The sequence below is a fragment of the Diabrotica undecimpunctata genome, chromosome 10, assembly GCF_040954645.1.
Source record: "Diabrotica undecimpunctata isolate CICGRU chromosome 10, icDiaUnde3, whole genome shotgun sequence".
NCBI classification, from domain to species: domain Eukaryota; kingdom Metazoa; phylum Arthropoda; class Insecta; order Coleoptera; family Chrysomelidae; genus Diabrotica; species Diabrotica undecimpunctata.
Window position 1 is genome coordinate 72,982,662 of NC_092812.1, and position 25,018 is coordinate 73,007,679.

The window sequence follows — 25,018 nt, forward strand, 5'->3', positions numbered from 1 at the left end:
ACTATTTTTCGTCTTTACTTGGTAGCGATTTTGCTTTTTGACTCGTATAATGTTTGGTAGTAGTTTTCTGTCATGATAGTTATTTTCTTTCTGTCACACAATACGGCACTTCTTCCACTTTATCTATTTCACCCTAATTCTACCACAGGCATGTCCATCTATTTCCGTATTACTCTGTAATATCGATCCTAGGTACTTTCACAATAATTTCTCCATTCAAGGTTATTATTTTATTTGTAGTAGCTCTTAAATAAACATTCCAAATACTCTATTTTTTCCTACAAAGTTTTTCCAAAATCCTTTTTCCTTTTTTAAACCACATAAAGAGATCAATTAACTATGTTTTTGGAGCCACCTGGAAAGATATTCCAGTGAATGATGGTTTCAGTATGGGGAGGGCAGATGTGCACGCATTTTACTGTTAAGCGACGATGGAATCCACTGAGAAACATTATTTTTGAGTTTATTCAGCTTCGAATTCTTGTATCCTTCCCGTTCTCACTTACGGAGATCAAACCTGGACATTCACAAAAAAGAACATGGACAAGATTCGAAAAACTCAGCGAGCCATGGAACGACAGATGCTTGGTATCTCACTAATAGATCGGCAAACGAACGAAGCAATCCGGAACAAAACAAAAATAAAGGATGCCGCGAAACAAGCAGCTAAATTAAAATGGAAATGGGCTGGACACAACGAACGTCTCGAAGATGGTAGATGGAACAAAGAAGTCGGAAACTGGCGACCGTACGATGCGAAGAGACCAAGAGGAAGACCTCAAATGCGCTGGAGCGACGATATCAAAAGAGTCGCAGGACCAATGTGGAAACGCCTAGCACACAACAGGGATGAATGGCGAGAAATGGGAGAGGCCTTTATTCGACAATTCGGATAGAAAAAGGGCTATATAAAAAAAAAAAATTTGGACCACTCATTTCTCCACGAGCACAACCCTTTATTTTTAAAATAAGCTTTTAAGTCACTGGAAACACACTTGTCTATAGGCTCCGAATGATCGATTAAAATTGCCTGTCGTGCAGTCCTACCATCTCCTTCGTTTCCCGTTATTCCGACGTGTGAGGGATCCACAAAAATTGAACTCTCCTTCCATGTTGATGAGCTTGGGAAAGCTGATATTTTAGTAACTTTTCAAAAGGTTGTTCAGGGAAAATATGTTTTAATGAGTTTAGAGAGCTAAGGGAATATGTTCAGGATACGTACGATCAGGACTTTTGTGAAGGTAGCTCTAGACTTCTGTGAAGCAACGATTGATCTCACTTCGTCTTCGGACTTAGATGCATCTGTGCAGATTTTATAGTGATCGGGGTACTTTTCTAAGAGGTCTTTGAACTTAAGCCGAATCAGAGAATTGTTTGTACTGGATTTAAAGAAATAGGTCAGAGATGTATCACAGACTGTTAAATCGATCAGCCAAGGCTCAGGGTATTTAATATACGAGGAGAAAACATCCGGAAAATTAGTGTTTAGATTTTGAAGTATGCCAAAACTCATTAAAACATCTAGAGCAACAAATAAATATTGCTAGTTTCCTCAAATCACCTGAGATTATTTTCAGAGAATCACCCAATTTTCAGAGTACCTAATCCCTCTAAATTCCTCCTTCTGATATATTTCATGATTTTGGACTTCTGGGGACTTATGTTAAGCCCTACATTTGAATTCCATCCTGTTTCAGAGTACAGTCAGAGCCTGTTTCATCAATTTGCCATGGGCTAAGATGACCAGGTTCCACAAGACTCATCTATGATCAGATTCCACAAGAGAGATCAGACTCCCTCTATCAAAAGCTAGGTAGTTTTAAGCTTGTGCTGATACTTTATTTCCCAGTAACGATCATACGGCTCTTAGGCATGCTATGCACCTACAGTTTGCTTCCTCTTTTCATCTCAGCCGAATCGCCTTTGTGATTTCTTTGTAGGATGTGTAATCGAATGCTCCCTCTATTAAGTGAAGGAGCCCAAACAAAGCGATCAATGTTTTCTGTGCCGGAATCTGACAATTTAAACCATATTAAGAGTTTGAATATCTGAATTACACCTTTGAATTAGTGCCACTGAGTAACAAACGAGAGAGTCCGAGAAATCATGGGGGCACATAATATTGTTGATGACATCAAAACGACACAACTCAGATGGTACGGACACGTAAGGAGAATGCCGGAGAATAGAATACCAAGACAAATTCTTGAATGGCAACCTAGAGGTAGGCGGAGACCAGGAAGGCCTAGAAGAAGTTGGAGAGAAGGAGTTGATAAAGAAATCAGAGAAAGAGAACTGGAGGACGATCTATGGAACGATAGAATGAGATGGAGATTGGAAATCGGAAGACGTCAAAGAACGTTGTAAACCGACATTATATATAATTAGTGCAACTGAATTCCTTTTGGATCGGCCTTAAAGGACGACTATTCTGCAGGAATCAAACCTATGAATCATGTCGTCTTACTGATGTGGAACTGTAATTTTAGCTCATCCTCCTCCTCCTAAATGCCTTCTCTGTTGAGGTTGGCGATCAATATGGCAAATTTCTCTCTGTTCTGGGCTTGATGAATTAATTCATTTCCTCTTGTGTGGGTCCAATCTCTGATGTTTCGTAGCCATGATTTTTTCTTTCGTTCTATGCCCCTTTTACCTTCAATCTTGCCTTCTAATATTACCTGTAGCTGCTCAAATTTCCTATGGCGCATTATGTGTTCTAGATATGACGTCTTTCTAATTTTGATAGCATTGACCAGATGAGGGCTGTGTTCATTGCTCTTATACTTCTTCATTCGTAGTTCTGCTGGTCCAGCTTATTTTAGCTCATGCCTATACCATTTTAGCTTATTTTAGCTCAATACAAATCTCAACTCATAACTAGAAATATAAATACATAAAACTCATAACTAGACTAGGTGTATCTCCAGATTACGAAATAAACTGTCTGGCATTAAATCTAATTCCAAGACTATTATTAATCAAATGATGAAAAACATTAATTCTTGAGCCTTAAATTTACAAAATAAAATTTTTTTATTGTCGAAACATAATACGACATCTATTAATCAATAAATAATCATTTTTCATGATTAACAACTTTATTTATCAATTTATTATTTTACCTTCCAAATCCTCATCTTTTGTGGTCAAATTAAAAAGAAAACATTTCGTTTACCGGGACTTAAAAATCGGCAGATCGCTCCTATAAAGCCACTGCTAAAACATGACACTATAAGATTTGCGGTTCTACTACTATACTAAGAAAGTTTATTTACGGTTCCCTAGATAACCCAAGATCTTTACAACGATCTCGTGCCGGTCCTGTTAATCAGAGTTTGGTGTACCGTGTTGGTGGGCACAATCAGCAGCTGGATGCGAGTTTGATGGAGCCGTTTGACTAAGTTTACCGCGAATCTATGTATAGATAGATATTTTTGTTTGTTTATGTCTATAATTAAAATTAAAAATTGTTCGGGCATTGCTGTGTGCAACTTCGTCAGGTCAAAAATACTCAAAAAGCTGTGCTATGGGAGTACTGAAATAAAACTTGTATTTTGAGCGTTGATGAGGAGATCTGGTTTGGTTAGTGGGAATCGGTCCGTCGCAGAATATCGGTGGAATTTTTTTGATTTTAGGCCGCGATACTGAAACAGTGCTCAAAATGGCAAAATATAATTGCTTTCTCCAGAAAGCTACGCGAGTGTTGTTCACATCACGGTTTAGGTGCTTACACAACAAATCAAAGCAGTGTATAAGAAAGGCTACTGCTGCCACTCCCACATACAGCCGCAGAGTTCTACTCAGTTCTCCTCTATCGCAAAGAATAGCACTTTTTCATATCGAAAGTTGCAAGGATAACCGTTAATAAACTAAACACGAAAGGTAAACATATGGATTTGTGCACAACTTAAGTTAAAACTGACCAGAGACAAGTCCTCAAAGTCATTTATCGTTTAAGAAATAATTTCGTTTGATCAGGTTTATCGTAAGTTCAATACCAAACCAGCAACTGCTCATTTTTAAAATTTATAAGATATACTCCTTTAGGCCAGTCCTTACGTATAACCTTAAAATGGGAAAATTCAGTCACCCAATGCTAGCATAAAAAATAAAACCAACACATCTATATATAGCAAAATGCTTTTCCTATTACACTACAATATATTTTTCAAATGTTTATAAGCACATAAAAAATCTATAATAGTAGCAACATTTTAACAAAATGGTTTGATTTATCATTTGACTGTGGTATTTTAACTTCATTTTGTCTATATCCATTATTCGTCTATAAACCGTCACCTTCTAAAACTAAGACAACTGATAAACTGTTGTCAAAAGTTGCTACTTCATTTTGCTCCGTCAATTGATTGTAATAAAAGTTGTGGTTTAATTCCATGTCACATGAAAACGGTTTCAAAACAATCAATATATGACATACGCATAGTTGTCCTAATTCTAAAAAGCTGATATAATTAACTTTAATTGTTCTAATATATATTCCCATTTCTGATGCTCCAAAATTGAAAACTACATCAGAATCCTACTTAATAGGCTATTGATTATGTACTTTAGAAATTAACTACAACATTAACGGGGTTTTTTGTTTGACGTGGTCAATGGACTCCCAAATATGAAAAAACCGCGGAGTGCTACTATTTAAAGGAGTGAGTTTTTGAGAAAGGGGTGAATTTGTCCCTATGCACTAGGGTGCATTTCTATGCAGTTTTCGTACATCTACATCTACAGAAAAGTTGTTCAAAATTAAATTTCCTATCGAAATTAAAGTTAAAATTTTTTTTTTTTGACAAAAATATATTCAAAAAACGAAGGCGTATAGGCATTACTTTACAGAAAAAAACTTTTATCCTTCCTCTTCAAAATGACATTTTGGTATAAATCTTTAAGATTCACAGTATCTGAAATACAATTTTTCAAATTTCGCCACTCACACCATTTTTGGGCCATTTTTTTCTATTTTTTCTCAAAAATTGTTCTATAACTCTTTTCTACGCAGTTTTAGGTATATGCAATGTTACGTTAAATAGAAACAAAAAATAATTACATTTAAAATTGTCTACTGTAGAAGACTAATTTTAAGCAAGAGTTTTCAAAGTTTTCTACTTTTAACGATTTTTGCTATTTCCGGCAAAAAGCAAAAATTGCGTACGAAAGCTGCACTCTTCATATTTAAAACCTATTTTAATTTTTGTCCATAGGACACTCTAATAAAAAGCTATCGAATTTTTACCGTCGAGTTGATACAAATTTTATTAAAAAATTGAATTCGCACGCGTAACACATTTAAAATCGCCGCCCGCTTCAAGCGTTTTATCTGAGAGAACGGTTCATTCTACAGAAAAAGTGCTAATAAACATTTTTGTTCAACGTTATCTCAGCTAATTTCTTGTTTGAAATATTTTTTCTACGGTATAGAGATGCTTGGTAAATCGATGTTTCCCCTTTCCTCCCTCCTACTAGGGGCGGTTTTAGGTGGAAGCCCAGGGGTAGGAGTGGCAAACTTTTTTACATCTTTTTTGGGGTCTCAAAATTGACATTCTCAGCAAAATTCAGCTTGTTCGTATGATTTTTAGAGGTACAGTGGCATTTTCGTCTCCGATCTCTGCAACTGGAGTATTCTTTACTTGTTCATTTAGGTATATACAAACCGTTGCAAATATTATAATTTGACGAACCATATTTTGGTGACCGTTAGTCCTAGAATATTTTACAATACACTATTTTAAAGTACAGAAAATAAGCTTTCTTTTTTATTTGGTAATGCATATACCTAAATGTACAAGAAAAAAAAGTTATAATGAAAATTTAAAAAATAACCGTAAAACTTGCTTAAAATTATTTCTAAACCCTTCTACTATAGACCATTTTAAAGGTAATTCATTTTTCTTTCAATTAAATGTACCACTGCATATACCTAAAAATGCGTACCTATCCAAAAGTTATAGAATAATGTTCAACGAAGAAAATGGTCAAAAAATGGTGTGAGTGCTGAACTTTGAAGAATGGTATCTGGGATACTATAAACCCCAAATACTTTTACCAAACGTCATTTTGAAGAAGGATACATTTTTTTTGTGTAAACCAATGCCTATACCTATATCCCAGGGGAAAAAAGTTATGGGGAAAAAAAGAAAAATGGCGTGTTTCCTGTTTTTTTTTGCATAGGAACAAATTCACTCCTTTCTCAAAAATGCACTCCGTTAAAGTTCTTTTCAAGATCAGTTCTAGGTAAATAAATTTCTTGTCAGTTGTTAAGCTGTAGCTCTGTAATTTCTACTACTGTTCATATTGTTATCGTTTGCTAAGATCTGGGAAGAATCTGTCTAGATAGCACGTATTTTAATGATCGTTTGTCGACGATATACTTATTGATGTTAGTTTTATGTCGAATATATGAATAAAATAAATAGAGGACAAACATTCACTAACTAAACAATTCTAAGCAAAAGGAAGAAAAATTGTAGGACGCTCAATGAAATATGGATTTGATGCTAAAACAAGTGCCCAAAACTTGGAATAAAGATGTTTTTTTTTAATTTAAGATGTGGGATAATTTTTTAGGCCTATATTGAACAGTTAACTCGTCTACTGTCATATCGTGAATATACTAAATACATTTAACTTTAACTGTGAATTTTTAATATAGAAAAAAATGAACGCAAGTGCTGTTGTTATCAAGCATATTACTTTTCTCAGAACCCGTAAGTTGTACAAAGTTTGTAAGAGTTATAACGTAATACGGGTATCAGATTATGTGTTCCCTTTCAGGCGGTAATTTAATCGGTATCATTAACAAGAAATCTCTATTTAAAAATATTCAAGTTGAATTCGTGATTAAAAATTGTACCGCTATAAACGTTGGTATACAATTCTCATGGACTGGCCTAATCACAATGACTCTTAATTGCCACTGTTAACTTTTGATGAATAATATGGACCTTATGATGCTTACTGCTAAGAAACTGATGCTTATCAACTGAGAAAATAGAAACAGAACGAAAATGAACACTTTAGAATGGCAATAATGAATAATAGACAAAAAATAAAAAGCCATAAATTCTCCGATATATTATAGTCCAGGGAAATAAGTTTCTCCCAGAACATCGTAATAGCCAGCTATTTGACGACTTTTTCCGTACATGTACATATAATAAGAAAATCTAAACGTTTTCTCCAAAAATTTCGGCTTGGTTTTTTAACACGCTCAGCCCCGGGTGGCATCAGTGATGCCTCACTTATCCGTACTCTTGGGACAGTGAGGCATCACTCTAATGCCACACTACAGTTTTGTATTAGGGACACCGTGGCATCAACTAATACCCACACAGAGTGGTCCAAGGAGCAAAATAATATTTCGGATGCGAGACGGTTTTTATGAAAGATATGGAAATTATAAAACTATGAAAAAGTAAAAGATTTTGTTCAGAATATGCAAAAATACCTAATTATAATAAGACATACATTCAAAAACCTTCAAAATGGCGCATTCTAAAAATTTTTAAATTAATTTGTTGCTCTAAAAACATCAAAATAAGGCAAAATCACTAATTGTTTATAACTTTTGTGAAAATTAACTTTTAATTATTAAATTTATTAATAGAGTATTATCATTTTCATAATTTAACACTTTTGTAATTGCTCTTGGAGGGGAGACAGTATCTACGGTCAGTACAGACAGTAAATAGTAAAGTCTTTATCATTAAAATGAAACTAATTACGTTTCTTAATTATTATAAACAAATTACCTGCGAATTTAAAAAAAATATCCCTACTTTTTTTTTGTGTAAATATTGTCAGCTTTTCAAATATGAAAAAAATATTTTGTTTACGAGTAATAGTTTAAAAGTGTTTATACACTTTTCATACGGTATAATTATCATATCTCTATTATTTTATGTCTCATTATTGTTATTACAAAAAACTGACCTCTGGGATTAACAATTTAAATAACTTACAAAGTAACTGATGGATGGTGCCATGGGCGCCCATAGGGGGGGGGGGGGCAAGAGGGGGCAGTTGCCCCCCTATCATTTTTTGGGTTTCGTACCATTAAATGAATTAAATGCTAAATCAATAGCACTTGAAATTTTAGCATTTCTTTCAAAAATTGATTTAAATGTGGAAAACTTGGTGGGGTTGAGATTTGATGGATGCGCGACTATGGCTGGTCAAGAGGGTGGTGTTCAAAAAATAATTAGAGAAAAACATCCCAAAGCATTATTTTTTCATTGTGCCTCACCCAAATTAAATCTGGTTGTTAATGATTTAAATACAGTTAGAGAAATTCAGAATTGTGTGGGAATTATTAAAGATGTCATCAAATTTTTTCGTGATAGTACTTTAAGACGTCGATTAGAAACTCGCTGGCCATCAAAATACAAATCTATTCGAATATTTTCAGAAAATTTTATTGAAATCAAAAATGTTTTAGAAACAATAATAGCAGATAACAAATTTAATTGCTCAACAATATCAAGAGCACAGCAGCTTTTATGTGCTACATCTGATTCCACTTTTATAATTTCCCTAAATTTGATTTCCAAATATTCTTCTTTCTTAGAACCGATAGTAAACATTTTACAAACTAAATCAATAGATATGCAGGCAGTTAAAAATCATATACAGTTATTTCTTGATATGATAACAAAGCACAGACAAGAAGCGGAAACAACTTTTAAAACAATTTTTGAAAAGAGTACAAATGATGCCGAATCTCTAAGTATTACCCTTGAAAAACCACGAATCGCTCCTAGAAAGCAAACACAACGGTCAAACCATGCGGTTAATTCCGCTGAAGACTTTTTTAGAGTGTCATTATTTATTCCGTAACTAGATTCTTTAATTAGTTCTGTTGGTGTCAGATTTTCAGAAGACAATAATCCTGGTATGTTATTGTATAACTTGCATCCCAAAAACATAATAAAATTAACTGAAGAAGACCTCGCCAAAATAATAGAAATCATAAATAATTTATACAAAATTACTAATCTAAAAGAACAGGCATCATTGTGGCTCTATTATTGGAAAAATCAAACCAATTTAGATGTAAAAGATATTTCAATGATAGAGCTACTAGACCATTGCTTATTTTACCCAGCTATAGCCCAAGCTATAGAAATTTCTCTGTGCCTTCCTCCCACTACATGCACGATTGAAAGATCATATTCAACTCTTCGAAGGGTTAAAACCTGGATTAGGTCCATATAAGTGAACAAAGATTAGATGGACTATGTATGATGAGCATTCATAGAAATAAAATAGAAAACAATCGAAATAATTTTATTAAAAAAGTAATAGATGAGTTTGAACAAAAGCCCAGAAACCTTCAGTTTTTATTTTCACACGATACAGAGCACTAGCCTTCAATATCAAGTTTACTTTTTAGGTTTTGTTGGGTTTAACATTTTACCATTTTAGATTCTATTGGGAAATTATTCGTTTCAATAAATTATAATACATACAATACTAACTGAAAAAAAAATGTTAATTTTTTTATAATAAATTATAACAAATAAATTTTTAATTAAATTTCTTCAATTGTTTACAACATAGTACAAATTTTTAATGTCAAATATAAATAAGTTGGCACCCAGCGAAGTATTTGAAGATTGCACACATTTGACTATTTATGCAATTTCGGCTAAGCATGGTAGTAGAAGGGTGTACACCCTACCCTAACCCTTTTAACGTAGTATAGTTTTGAATATTTGTTTTAATTTCCTAGTAAAAGAAATTTTTCAATTCAGATATTATGTTACTTACATATTATTTAAACTACACTATTGCTTGTGTTGCATTTCGTATCTCAGAGTACCTGCTTTTTTTATTACTATTTTTTAACATCCTTGCTTAAAATTGATTTTTTTATTCCTACATAAAAAATTTTGTATAATAAAATTTGTATGTATAAAGTCATACCATAAAATATGTTGTTAATAATTTTTTGTTTAAGATTACTTTTACTTTTCTGATATTTCTTTACTCTTTGTAAATCATGTTTATATTTTTGCATTTTTGCAATCGGCCATTTTAGTTTTTATTAAGTTGTATGGATCAAAATAAAAATTTGAGTTGACTTGCCCCTCCCCTGGATTTTGATATATGGACGCCCATGGATGGTGCTGAAATTTTAATGGTTTCTTAAGCACTACAACTTCCCGCTTTGACAGCTATTACAAAAGTGTAAGTTAACTTTTACAAAAGTTATAAACAATTAAGGATTTTGGGAAAAAAACTATTTTATTACTATATATAAATGTTAATGGAAAACTCTTAGTATAAACGAATTAAAAAAAATGTCATGCGATCCTTGAAACTCGAATTAGCCCTTTTTTTTTCAAAAATTCATCGGGGCTTTGTTTATCAACATTAAGAAATCTAAAAGCACCATTTTAAAGATTAAAAATTCAAGTTTTAACAAAAAAAATTCAACACGATTCTTTTAAAAATGAGCGTCCATAATACGCCAAAGATGAAGGGTTTAAAGTGAAACCATTTGTAACTTCTCGAATTTACTATTTCAAAAACTGATTTCATAACAAAAACATAAATTTATAAAAGTGGCAATATCTCCGGATCTTATCAACGAAAATTGATTTTTTTTTAAATTTGGTTTACCTCGTTGCATAAACCTCGTTACATTATAAAAATTCAATTAGTTAATTTGTGAATTGTTTTTTAACAGTAATTTGTTTATTCAATTTAAAATAAATATTTATTTTGCAAAATTGTACTTTCCTCTTATTATTATTATTAGTAGAAAAGATTGTGAAATGATCATCTTTATCATTCTGGTTTTACAACACTACGTGGGTCCTAGCGTCCTCAAGAATTTCTCTCCAGTCATCTCTATCCATCTCCTTCCTCCGCCAAGCACGTATTCCCATAATCACATATTCTATGACCTCATCGATGCTATTAAGGAACCTTGATCTGGGCCTATCAATGAGCACTTTTCTATCTGGGTTATTATGAAATGATAGCTAACTTAAACATGTATATGTTATAGTTATAAATGATATGCTTTAACAATAAATTTTACAAAAAAAAAAAATTGTATTTGAAATTTAAGTCTATACGTGTTAATTTTTCGAGAATTATGCCTATTATTTTTACAATTACTTTTCTTGACTCAAAAACATCACAAATATAAATAATTTAAATAAATGTATTGTTATACACTTTGTATAATTATAACTAATCTTACAATTAATCTAACACATTGGGGATGGAAATCATAAAATGGTCATTTAGTGCCAAGATATTAGATCCAATAGTACCAGAGTCTTTACCGAAACAAATTATCTGCTCATGCAAAAATTAGTGTAAAAGAATGACTTGCAGTTGCAAAAAACTCGGGTTGTACTATTCTAATTTAAAAAAAAACATCAATTTTCGTTGATTAGTATCGGAGATATTGCGACTTTTCTAAATTTGATGTTATTAGTTTTGTTTTTGAAATAGTAATACAAATGACATCACGTTTAAGCCCTTCATATTTGGCGCATCATGGACGGCTCATTTTTAAAGGAATCGTTTTGAATTTTTTTGTCGAAACTTAAACTTTTAATCTTTACAATGGTGCTTTTTTAAATTTCTTAATGTTTATAAACAAAGAACCGGTGAATTTTTGAAAAAAAAAGGATTAAGTCTGGTTTTAAGAGTCGTAGGACATGTATTTTTTTTAGAATGCGTGTAAAAATGCCAAGATCTCGAGAAAAAAAAAACTTTCTACATGTTGATGCGTCTGAGTTATTTTAATTGTTTATAAGCTTAAAAGCACAGTACTTTTGCAAACCTATTATACAATATTTAACAAAAACTATTGAATGATTAAATGATTTTATTTGATAATATGCCTTTCTCTTCAATTTGGTGCTTTTAGAATGTATGTAGACCCAATAGGTTTCGCATACTACCGTTGTAGATAAAAGCTTTCTGGGATAAACAATTTCAGTCTTACAATAACTATCATGTGAAACTTTTTGAAATTTTTGTAGCGAATATTCGTGATATTGTCCCCATTCTCACGGGAAATTATTTTTTTTTTAGAAAAGTTCTTAATAATTTTCTGAAAAATTTTCATATTTTCCAATTTATTGGTCTTCACCTTTAGTATTGAAATCTTTCATTGTTTATATATTGTTTATAAGTAAAAAATGACGTTTAATCTTTTGCATATTTTGTTTATTACATATTGTTATCACCAAATGTATCAAAAGCAGTTGCTAGCTAACTAAAGATAGCAAGAAGAATGGAACAACACGGAAGATGTGGCACAGTGGACGAAAATGCTGATCCCGAACATAAGAGATTGGGTGGACTGTGGCCACAGGCGACTGGATTATTTCCTGACGCAGGTGCTCACAGGACACGGGTGTTTTAGGGCCTACCTCTATAGGATCGGAAAGGCTGATACAGATGAATGCCTATACTGTGGATACTCAGACACTGTGACACATACGATGTTAGATTGCAGCAGATGGATAGTGGAAAGGAACAGAATGGAGAGAGAGACAGGTGTGAATTTTGTTACAGTGAGAGAAATGATTGAGAGAATGAGTGAAAATAAATTAGTTTAGACTAACATCCACAGCTATATCCGTGCAGTGATTAAGAAAAAGGAAGAGGAAGAAAGACTGCTGGACCAACTCTAAAGGTAAGAGTGAATGATGCTGAAAGGTAAAGCTAGAAAAGTGGGTCACACTTTATGAGTTAGAATGCGTGAGTCAGACTGTGGGGAAGCAGGAAATACCCATCTGGGAATGATGCCGAACTAGGAGCGATAAGTGTCTTCTACGCGCTACCTGGAACGAGACAGGGAGCCTCCTTGCTAATGAATAGAGTGTGGATGTGTATGAATGGAGAATGAATGAATAAAGGTAGTGATTCGGAAGTAATGCCGGCCTTACAGCGGCCATTCCGCTTCCGGATCGCTGGATGACAGAGGAGGGTCTGATTTAGCAGGTAGGCGTTCGGCGTAGACTCGGCGACGAGAGGACATTGTAAAGTACCTCGGGAACTATCGCCGGGAGTACGAAGAACGAATCCTGCACTAAAGTTAGTCAGGCGGCGTCCTGGACTGAGATGTCTTTTGAAGATTCCAGACCTCCCTCTATAAAGACGAAAAAAAAAATAACTGTATCAAAGATTTTCAAGAAAAAGGCTTTGTTTTTGATCATTTCTGTCGTCTAATCATGTTTTATTCATAAGCCTTCCTTTTTTTATATTATCAGGACAATATATTCTCAGTTGTATCCAAGACGGCCTCGTTTCAAATGGCTTCAATCTTTTGGTTTCGCTGGTTCCCACAATCTTCAAAACCTAAAATTCAAGGAGAATGTGTTATTTGTAAAGTTTCAACTACTATGCAAATTGATCAAGATATTTTGAATTTAGGCTTACAATATACCATTGCACTTATATTTGTTCTACTTTTTATTTTTTCTGTAATTTTCTCTTAGAAGTTCAGGTTACTGAAATTTGCTTTGTTTCAAAGAAACTTAACTTTAAACTAAACGTATTATCATGTTTTCAAATAGTATTATTTTAATTTGATGCCATATAAATGTTAAACATTAACATACTACATATTAACTTTTTACCATTAACATACCATTAACTAAAATTTTAAATTAAAAAAAAATGTATTACTTAAATGTCGAATTAAAATTCTATAAATTTGAAACAAATATTAAAAATCTAAAATTTAAGAATAAAGGTTTTATATAAAAAATTGTTTCATTTTATTTTCCATGCCCATGGTTTACAAAGATCGTCAATTAGAACAGTTTGTACTTGTCCGACTGAAATCGTAAAAACTATAATATGAATGAAACTTTTATGAACACATTAAGATGAAACTGCTATAAATATATACCATTATCTTTCATTATGAATGATATATCAGTAGTATAGTATTTCTAAACCAAATTGAATTAAAAGAATCGCCGCTTCAGAAGTGAATCCTTTAAAACCACCCGAGATACATAAGCATTAGCTAGACTACAAGCCGATGGGAGACCATTTGACTCACATAAAAACAATGCTACAATATGTAATAAAAACTTTAGAGACTATGCCATCGATTCTTATCGGTACAGGTGAGTCACAGTTAAGATAAACTTAGAATCTACTATTTAATATACTATTAATCTACTATTTAATCTACTATTTAATGGGGTGGGGACTTTTTTGCCAAACATATTTTACGACACTTATAACTTAGGTAGGTAATACAAAAATAATGACCTGCGACCTAATGCCGTACAAAAGTTATAATTTCTCATAATATATTATATAATATACGATTTTTTGTTCTAAAAATAATTTTTGAATACTAAAAAAATGATAGAAAGGATAGATAGATGATGAAGGAGTATATGAAAAAAATCTTTATAAATAACAATTTAATAATGTTTATAAATAACATTTATGTAATATAATTTTATTGTCAATAAATAAAAAAATAATAAAAGGCGATTTAAGAAAAATTTGTACATCCCGTAGTTATTAACTTCTTTTTTTTTAGATAATTTTTTAATGAAAATACGACTGAATGTTATTATTTTAACGTTGTACCCCAGTTTAAAAAAAGAAATAGCAAACTTAGTCCAGTATATCCCGAGAGATTTAATTTTTTCCTGTAGTGGGACAGCGTGCTGTCCTCACTACTCTTTATTGTTTACAGTCAAGCGGCATCTAAAAAAACGTTGTCAGATTCAATAGAGGGTATATCTATCAATGGAGAACTTTTTAATAACTTTTGAATAACGCCTTAACGTATGCTGTCATGAATACGGGCTGAAGATGACTTTGAAGAAAACTAAATTCATGATTATGACTAAATCACCAGATGAAAGCATCCAATGGATTATTGAAAACACTGTAATTGAGAGCGTAGATACATGCAAATACTTGGTAACGTGGATTACATCAAATGTAGACCAAACCAAAGAAATCAAGACACTTATTGAAATAGCACGTGCATCATTCATCATAATCATTTTTGGCTCAACAATCATCTGCGGATCCTGGCCTGTTCTAAGATTCGTCGCTATTCTGTTCGGTTTCTGACGACGTGTTGCCATCTTCTGATTTTTAGTATCCCTAAGTCGGTCTCAACTCCATTTAACCACCTAATTAGCGGTGGGCCACTGCTTCTTCTTCCTATAGGTGTTCCTGTCGATAGCTTTTTAGCAATCGTATTGCCTGGAATTCGTATTTCGTGCATCATTCATTAAACTCAAAAAGTGTTTATGTTGTCAGGATATAGGTTAGAGCTTCGTCTAAGGATTCTTCGATTTTACGTGTTTTCTACTCTTCTTTGTGACTTGGAAGCGTGGACACTAAAACAAGTGCATATAAATAAGTTGGCCTCCTTTGAATGTTGGTGTTACAGAAGAATTCTACGAATATCATGAATTAAAAAGTTTCAAACATGTAAGTAACTAGAAGGTTGGGAAAGGAAGCGAAAATATTAACTATCAAAAGACGAAAATTAAGAGTTAGTTAGGACACGTGATGAGAGGACAAAAATAGTAATTATTACAACTCATTACCCCAGGCAAAATTCTAGGAAAGCGATGGGTGGGAAGACATGAATGTCCTGGCTTAAGAACCTGAGGAAATGGTTTGAGTGCAGTAGTGCAGATCTATTAAGAGCGGCGGTCAACAAGCATTATCATGATGGTTTCTAACTTTCGATAGAAGATAGAACTTAAAGGAGTATAGGGGATCGCAAGAGCTTTAAAACGATGTCTTAATTGACCCTTATTGCCTTTAAACATGTTGGGTATCCTGACTTAGAACGTGTCGCTGGGTTTTTCAAAAATGTTGCAGTTCCTGATAATGCCTCTGTTTCGCTTTCGTCCGGGTACCCTGTATAAACACAATATATGAAAATCGATTAACAACCAATAACAATTTTTGTAATTTCGAGTATACCTAAATTTTAAAATCTATTTTCATGTAAATAACTCTCTACTTTTCTCCGTCTTCTGTATACTGTAGATAGGTGTATCGACCCACAATAATTCCCATTTCTATATATTTGATCCGGTGTAATCTCTCTCCTTTGTCATCTAATATTATGCTTTCATCGGTGCTCTATTATCAAATAATCTTGTAATATTACAAAGCAGGTAGTGCACGATGGGAATATTATTTAGGTACCTCACGAGGGTCCTTACAGTAAATATGAATAATTATATATATATATATATATATATATATATATATATATATATATATATAATATGTATATACTAAATGTTCACTAACATAGTGGAGGGTTCTTGGTCAGCGGTTGGAGAATAAAAGAATAGGATATCAGCTACTATCCTTTTATTTGTGTTTAGCCATTTTTGTTGATATCTTGCCTGTATATGCCAAACACATAAAAAAGAACGAAATAACACCAGCGTTTAGATTTAGAAGAAACAACAACTTAGGAAAATATATTAAAATCAACAAAAGCCAAAATAAAAAGCACTTACACAGTTGTATATACAAACGTAAATGTGGCGATTGCCCAAAAACTTACATCGGTCAAACTAGTAGAACTTTTGACAAACGTATAGCAGAACATAAAAGAGCTTTCAATAATGGGAAAACCATATTCTACCTACACACTTCACCTTCTAGATCATAATCATTTTTTAATAACGAATCTCAAATTATTCACATCCAAAATACAACATTGAAAATTGCACAGCCAAAAAGTAATTCGCTTTACTAATAAATGACCTATACTACTTTACATAACTTATAAAAACAAACCGCTTTATAAATTTAATTATTTTGTGTTCCATTTCAACACTTTATATCTGTGTAATATTGTTCTCAAATTTTAATAAACCGATTAACTTTCAATTCTAAAATTGACCCGAATACTCTCTGGTCAATTCGCCTTCCTTGGCTCTGCTCCCAAAAAACGAATCTCAATCTCACGTCCTAACCAAAATTCCTATCCCCTTTTGAATACTAAATTCTAGTAACCTAAGTTTCTCCCGATGCAATGATAATTTATTGGATCTTACAAATGCTGTTAACATTAACTTCTGCACTTCTACCAGTCAGCATATATGGAATTACCACTACTACCACTTTTTCAAACACTTTCAAAATTCAAAAACAAAATTTACTTTTAAATGCACACGTAAATTTTCTTCTACCGTTCAAATTCATCTGTATTCAATCTCTTTTTTCTTTAGATGATGTTATTTTTGTTACGAACAGGAACAGACTGTCTTTTTCTCCACTTTCAAAATCCCATCAAACTTACATCTTCTCCTTCCCTTTTGTATTTTTAACCAATGATCTTTTAATATTTCAAACAAACATACAGAGTTCCCAGTTTCTACGACATCCATCCAATTAATATTTCTTGTTTTCGATACACACCCAACAATAGAATCTGCATAAATTAAATTTTTTAACTTTTCCATTTTTACCTAATATTTTAGGTAAATAAGTAATTCCGGAAATCTTTGAGTTACATGCCCCCATTTTTCGTTGCCGCATAGGATAACAGGTGCTTTTCTGGATCTAATTCAGGGACGGGAGATTCATCATAAACGTCTTTACATTACAAAATGATCTAGAACTTTTTGCCTTTCTACTTCAACCGTTTGAGTTTTCTTGATGGACAGTATATTTCCCTTTCGAAATTTAATAAACCAATCTGGTCCTGGCCACTTGTCCTTAAACTGAGTCGTCATTTTATTTAGTTTAACATAATTATTCCACCTTTGATAATACTTCCTTTCGGGATAGAGCGAAACCCCATTTTTCCATAGTTATTAGACAATCTGCGATCTTTTTTTCATCTTCTGATAGTAGATCAGTTGGTCCTCCAAATCAGCAACTTTTTTCCCGCTTCTTCTAGTTACGTGATCTCTTAAAGGATTCTAATTTAGGAATATGATACAATAAAGACGCTTTACCAGTGGAAATCTGTCCTGATATTTCATCATAAACCCTTATGTGTCTTTTCTTATAATCGTGTACCAAAAAAAACTCACATTAAATGACTGCGCACGTGCGCTGGCAAGTGCGCACTTACAATAATGATAATAGTGCACTTTCTCTCTATAGAATTTTTCATATAAATAATAATTGCACGTCATTCAAGATTTACGACATCAGAACTCCACAGCGTTGCCAAAACATCAGAATAGTTAGTGAGGAATTTTTCAAATGTCAACTATTTGTCAAACGGTTATATTAACAGTAAATACACTTAGTTTCAAGGCTACTGCAACACACTAAAATACGAGTACATAAGAAAACATTTTAATACAAAATTATATATTCTAAATTTTAAACTTACCTCTTTTAGAGCATTAATAGTAAAAACGTCCCGCCATTATTTCTTGTTCAAAGTTATCTATCTTATATGAAAGCTTATCAGCTTTCTACAGACTATTTAGTTGTTTTGGCATAGCACAATCACAATACACAACAATAATTGATTTTTGAAGCTATTAATCTAAATTTAATATGTATTTATAAATACAATTTATTCATATATAATATATTATTGTCAAATTGTGTAAGAAATCAAAACATAAACAAAATTCTTACTCTAAAAAAGCGGCAACACTTTATACAAGTTTGCCACACGCTGAACTGTCATTAAAATTGGAAGTATTTCAGTATCAGTTGCGTACAATTGTCTAATCTATTTAATTAAAATTATTATTTTGTGGAATATTAGACTTAAAGAGTTATTTCATAAAATTTATATTATTAATAATAACAAATGTTTTTGGTTATTTAATCAATATAATTCTAAAATTCCGAATATAATGATCATTACATTTTTCTGATTAATATACCATGTTGACGCCTATGAAAGATCGAGCAGTTCCGTATGGGTTTCGTATTATTAGCTGTGTTAGGAAAATTTGAGTTGACATTCTGGAAATTTGAAATATAAGTGACGTCACTTTATATAAATTGTGACGTGCAACGTTTTTACTTTGAAAAATGGTATACCAGTACATTTTTCGGGGGAAGTGCGTCTCTGCTACTAAAATATTCACTTAAGATAAGTTTTAAGAAATACAGTTTTTCTACGATTCTCTAGTTAATAACTTACCCAACTTTCCCGTAAAACACTGAAAAAGTTTTAGTTTAAACAGAAGAAAATTTGTACGTTTGGCAGTTGAAGTATAAATATTTCAACGTTGCCAAACTTCGTTGTATATACGAAATGTATAAAGGGCAATATAGTTTACCATATTTTATGTGATTATTTTAGGAATTGTTTTTGCACAGTCGAAAAGACGCTCTTGCACCAAATTGGCGCTAGTTTACTTTAACAGAAATGATTACCAAGATGACAAATGAGGAAGTTGCTCAAGCACGTCAAAAAATAAAGAGGTAAAGTAGTTAAACAGATGATATTCCTGGAGAGAGACAGGAAGAAGTTGGCCAATAGGTTTGTGTAATAGAATTATGAAGTGGGACAAATGGAAGAAGAATGGAGAAGCACTCACTATCTTAGTATCTTTGTACAAAAACAAAGGAGACGTTCAACAATGCACCAAATACAGGGCCAAAAACTACTTAGTCGCGAAATGAAAATATGGTAAAAAAACTGTTTCTTATGATATTCATTTGCCTACTTTCTAACTTTTAATTATTAATAATGCTTTCTTAATAATTTCTTAATCCATAAAAAGACACAATATTAAGTTAGACGATCGGCAGTGTATGTTTTACCTGTTTTTCACTGAATAAAAATGGATATAACAAATGGTACAAGTACAGGACATCCGACTCACGAAAGGAAAAACAAATTATCTGGAAGGTACTATGATGGACTAAAAAAACAATATCTTCAACGAAAGCTGTTAGTAGCTTTTTTTAACAAGATTTCTAGTGGCTATAGTTGAACGTATTGTGCGAAAAAAAACTGGCAAATATTTTAAATGACCCAAATACAAATCAGCGCAGACGAAATCCTATTAAGTTGGATGAATCCCAAAAAAATATCCACTTCAAAACTGTGTATTCGTTTTTTTAAGTGCTATACATTAATAATATGAGGGGTGAGGGGTAGCTGATGAAAAATATGTGAAGACGAACAGCTGATTTTGTTTTGTTTTTTTTTTTAACAATCTTAAAAAGTAAAAAAAAACATAGTTTTTTGTGTATAAAAAATATCTTATATATTCTAGAGAAAATTGCCAAATTTCAAACAGATTGACCAACTACTTTAAAAGTTATTCAATTTGTTTATTCAGCAGATCGATTATTTAAGCAATTGTACAGTCACTCTAGAGAAATTTTGTAAATCGCAATCGATTGTATCAGGCTTCATTTATAAGGTTTTTTAAAAAAACTTGTATTAAATTTGTTTTTACAAAACAGTTCGAAAAAGGGCTGACTTTTAGCTTCTAAACATTTATAATCCCTTTGATATTTTTTTATGTCATATTGTTGTAAGTAGGCTCAATGAAAATCTTGTGCAAACCACACTTTCCAAAAAAACAGAACCTTCTATGACCTATAACAAGAAACAAGCTGAAATATTACAGCGGACAGTTCTCCCCTCCACTTTTCCGTGTCGGTGTTTTACGAGTACCATTATTATAACGGGTTATAATTTTTTCTTCACTGTATATGCCACCTATAAGTTCTATCATAAAATTTGGATCTTCTGCTTCAATTTGTTTAAGTTTCAGCTCTTAATGTTAAAAAACAATGGAAATATGGTTTTAAGAAAAAAATGCTATCTGGTTTCCTATTAGTCATACAAGATTCTGTTTTTTTTGAAGTGTGTTTTTTACCAGCTTTTCATTGAGCCTACATAGTGTATGACAATAATAAATTTAATAAAATCTTAAGTTTTTTTAATATACCTTGAAAACGAAGCCTCAAAGAATCAATTGCTATTTACAAAATACCTCTAGAGTGACTGTTTGAGTAATCACAGTTGGTTAAATAATCGCTCTCCGGGAAAAACAAATTGAATAACTTACAAAGTATTGGGTCGATCTATTTGAAATTTGGGATACTTTAATAATTAACTGCCACAATTTTAACTAGTTATATTACACGTGTTAACGCAAAAAACAAAGTTACTAACATTTATAAATTACTACAAAAATAAGTGCTTTTTATAATTATCTTGGTCAATTGTTTATGTATTTTATTTTGTAAACTCTCAAAATAAAGAACTGTTTATGATCTACAACTTTTTTATCAGCTACTTTTCAGATACCTTTTAGAACCTTGAAATATCTGTATAAGATTTTTTCAGTTTTTTCTTCTTCATTGACTGGGATAATATTTGTGTCAAAGATGCTAGGTACAATAACGATAATTTTAAATCCCAAACACAAAGTAATTTTCATATTCATTCAGCTATTTATTAATCTTTCCAAAATATACAAGAGCCCTACTTAAGACTATAATAAAATAGTTTTTACTAACAATCGGTATATTTGTCATTTGAGAATTATTTATCTAAACAAATTATTTTAAAAAACGTTGTTATCTACCTATTTTTATTATTTTGAATACATTTCTCAAAAAAATTTATCAATTTTCGATGTAGATAATACATTTAAGATGTCTTCATGAAACGCCACTGATTATGGGTTTTTCCTGATATGTACATACACTTGAAATTGTATGTTCTGATCTTAATAGTTTTACAAAAAGGATTGTAGGAAAAATATTAAAATAAAGAAACAAACGCTCATATTATTCATTGATCTTCAGAAAACGTATTATAGGGTACATTGACAGGATTTCTGGTGGGTATTCAACAACAAATGAGTTCTCAGTGAGTATGTGATAATTGTATGTGCAGTATGTGAGTATGTGCAGAAAACTGGAACCATTTGAGATGTGGCTATATCGGAGAATACTTAAGATCCCGTGGAGTGACAGAGTCACAAATGAGGAGGTTCTCAGAAGAATGAATAAGAACCGAGAGGTACTGACCACCATCAAATCTCGAAAGTTACAATTCTTCGAACATATTATGCGAAATGAATCCAGGTATGCTCTCCTTTAAGCCACCCTGCAAGGAAAAATATTTGGAAAACGAGGTCCAGGAAGAAGAGGAACATCTTGGTTAAAGAACCTCAGAATCTGGTTTAATACAACATCTGTGCAGCTTTTCCGCGCTGCTGCCGATAAGATAAAGATTGCCATGATGATCGCCAACATTCGTAACGGATAGGCACATCAAGAAGAAGAATGTGACATTTTCGTCCACACGACTTAAATCACTGACCAGTATTTAATAATTCTTCACAGTATTACCTTGGTCATTATCACTAAGTTCAGAATAACTATCAATATCATGATCAGTATGTACTAATTGCTTTGGCGTTAGAAATATCATAATCACTGTCAAAAAAGTATTCAGCAATCTCCTCCAAACTCCTGCTGTGTTATAGGTTTGTTTTTATCTTTTAAATTGGCCATTATTCTTTAAAAACTGAACACCGAACTTAAGGTATGGCGGGGTCAAATTTGACCCGACCAACGTCTAACACCTAACTAAGTAGAAGGTTAAAGGCGACTACTACACGTAAGCGATGTACTCGGTGTCATAGGGGAATAGCTGTTAGGCGAGTAGACGTTACCGCGCCCTCTCATCTTTCGTAGAATTAAATAAACAGTTTGATTGGGGTCAAAATTGACCCCGCCATACTAATTAAGGGTTAAGATAAATACAGAAAAAACGAAACTCTATTAAAACAACAGCCAACAAACTAAAATTAAAATAAATGGAAGACAAATAGGGGAAGTATATAACTTTAGATATCTGGGATCAATCATGGAAAAGAGGCGTAAATCAGTAAAATAGTAAATCAGATGTAGAAAAAAGAATACTAAAGGCACAACATATGTATAACTCCTTAAAGAAAATCAACGCCATATATTAGTATTAACCAAAATAAAAATATTGAACAGCTATATTAAGAGTATATTATTGCATAGCGCAGAATCTTGGAGACAGGAAGAAACAAGTACCAAAAAATTACAAACTTTTTAAATAAATCGTTTAGAAAGATCCTAAAAATATCCTCCTCCTTCTAAGTGCCTTCTCTGTTGAGGTTGGCGATCAATATGGCAAATTTCTCTCTGTTCTGGGCTTGATGAATTAATTCATTTCCTTTTGTGTGGGTCCAATCTCTGATGTTTCGTAGCCAAGATTATTTTTTTCGTCCTATGCACCTTTTACCTTCAATCTTGCCTTCTAATATTACCTGGAGCTTCCCAAATTCCCTATGGCGCAGTATGTGTCCTAGATATGACGTCTTTCTAATTTTGATAGTATTGACCAGATGAGGGCGTGTGTTCATTGCTCTCAGTACTTCTTCATTCGTAGTTCTGCTGGTCCAGCTTATTCTTAGCATTCGGCGGTACATCCACATTTCAAATGAATTTAATTTGTTGACGTCATACTGTTTTAATGTCCAGGTCTCACAGCCATATAGTAATAGAGACCACACATAACACTTTAGTGTTCTCAATCTTATTGAGACTAATAGCTTAGGGTTACAGAGCATTTTACGCATATTCATGAAACCAGATCTTGCTATTTCAATGCGTCTTCTAATTTCTTTTGAGTGGTCTAGTTGACTATTTAGTTCTTTGGCCAAGGATATGAAGCTTTGGGAACTCTGAAGGGCGATACCATTTATTTGTATGTTAGGTGTAACTTGTTCATGGGGGTTTTTGTGGAATACCAGAATTTTGGTTTTGGAAAAGTTAATGTCCAATTCCAGCCTGTAACTTTCTTCTGATAATATGTTCATCAATATTTTTAGTTGGTCTTCTGTTTCTGCTAATACTACGGTGTCATCGGCATATCTTATATTGTTAATGATGATTCCATTGGCTCTGGCACCTTCAGGGCGATCTTCAAGAGAATCTCTAATTATATGTTCGGCATATACATTAAATAATGGGGGGATAAAATGCACCCTTGACGTACCCTAAAAATATATTGACCTGATAAAATAACAAACGCGGAACTATGGAGAACAAAAAAAGAGAAAACAGCAGTCACAAGAAGAAGAAAAAACCGGATAATAGCTGGAGAAGAACTGTAACAATGATATCATGAAAGAATTAACCTGTGATGGCAATAGGTCAAACAAAGAGCGAGAAATAGAGAGGAATGGAAAAGACTTGTAGATGAAAATCTTTCATGTTAGGATAAGATAAAAATTTTTACGATATATTTATTGGTATTTAATGTATACTAAAAGAGAATTAGAACAAACACTCGAACAGAGACAAGAGCTTAGAGAAAAAGGAACTTAGTAGGAGAAAAAGAACATATTTAAAATCTAGAGTTAGGACGGTATGGATGAAATGCAAGGAGGCCAGTGGTGTGTTCTTTCAAGGCAAGATTCCAGTAAAACTAAAAGGCATAAGACGTGTATAATATAAGATAAGCAATGATATACGGCACTGAATGTTGTGCAGTAAAAAACGAAAAAAAAAATGCAAGTCTATGTATGGTTAATTTCATCTCACTATTAATTGCTATTAAATGCTTCATGCCGATATATTGATCATTTGAAGCTTATATTTGTGAAACAATAAAAAGACCACAGATTATTGTAACAATTACTACGTGAGTAGCGTATTGATATTATGTCTATCTAAAAAATAGATGAGTTGCAGCCGCATGGGTGAACTGGCAAACAAGTGAGACGTTGTGTAAAAATGCCAATTAAAGAAAAAAACCTATAAATTGTGACGCTTGCCAGAACAGGGAATTTCCCGATGTTCTAATTGTTCTGCCATGTTCAATATTATTGTACATCGGTAGTCTTCTTGATTGGTTCGAAAACTCTAGACATCAGCGGCGTAGTCGAATTAGGTATCGCAACAATACGGTCTTATTGTATAAAGTAACTTTACACCAGTCTATCCGTGAAAAAATCATTGATGTCACGTAAAATTCTTATACAGATATTTGAAGGTTCTAAAAGGTATATGAGGGGTAGCTGATGAA

The 25,018-nt window shown here is 32.6% G+C and overlaps 1 protein-coding gene across 4 annotated transcripts in view; it reads left to right on the forward strand.

The window, feature by feature from the left end:
* Positions 1-25,018, forward strand: part of Mef2 (myocyte enhancer factor 2) — a 333,366-nt gene that overhangs the window by 52,137 nt on the left and 256,211 nt on the right. Inside the window, exon 1 of one of the 4 annotated variants that reach the window (XM_072546698.1) lies at positions 3,595-3,882. The exons of the other annotated variants lie outside the window; for them this stretch is intronic. The gene's annotated coding sequence lies outside the window, so the exon portion shown is untranslated. Of the gene's footprint in view, positions 1-3,594; positions 3,883-25,018 lie in introns of those variants that run through there. 4 annotated transcript variants of the gene reach the window in all.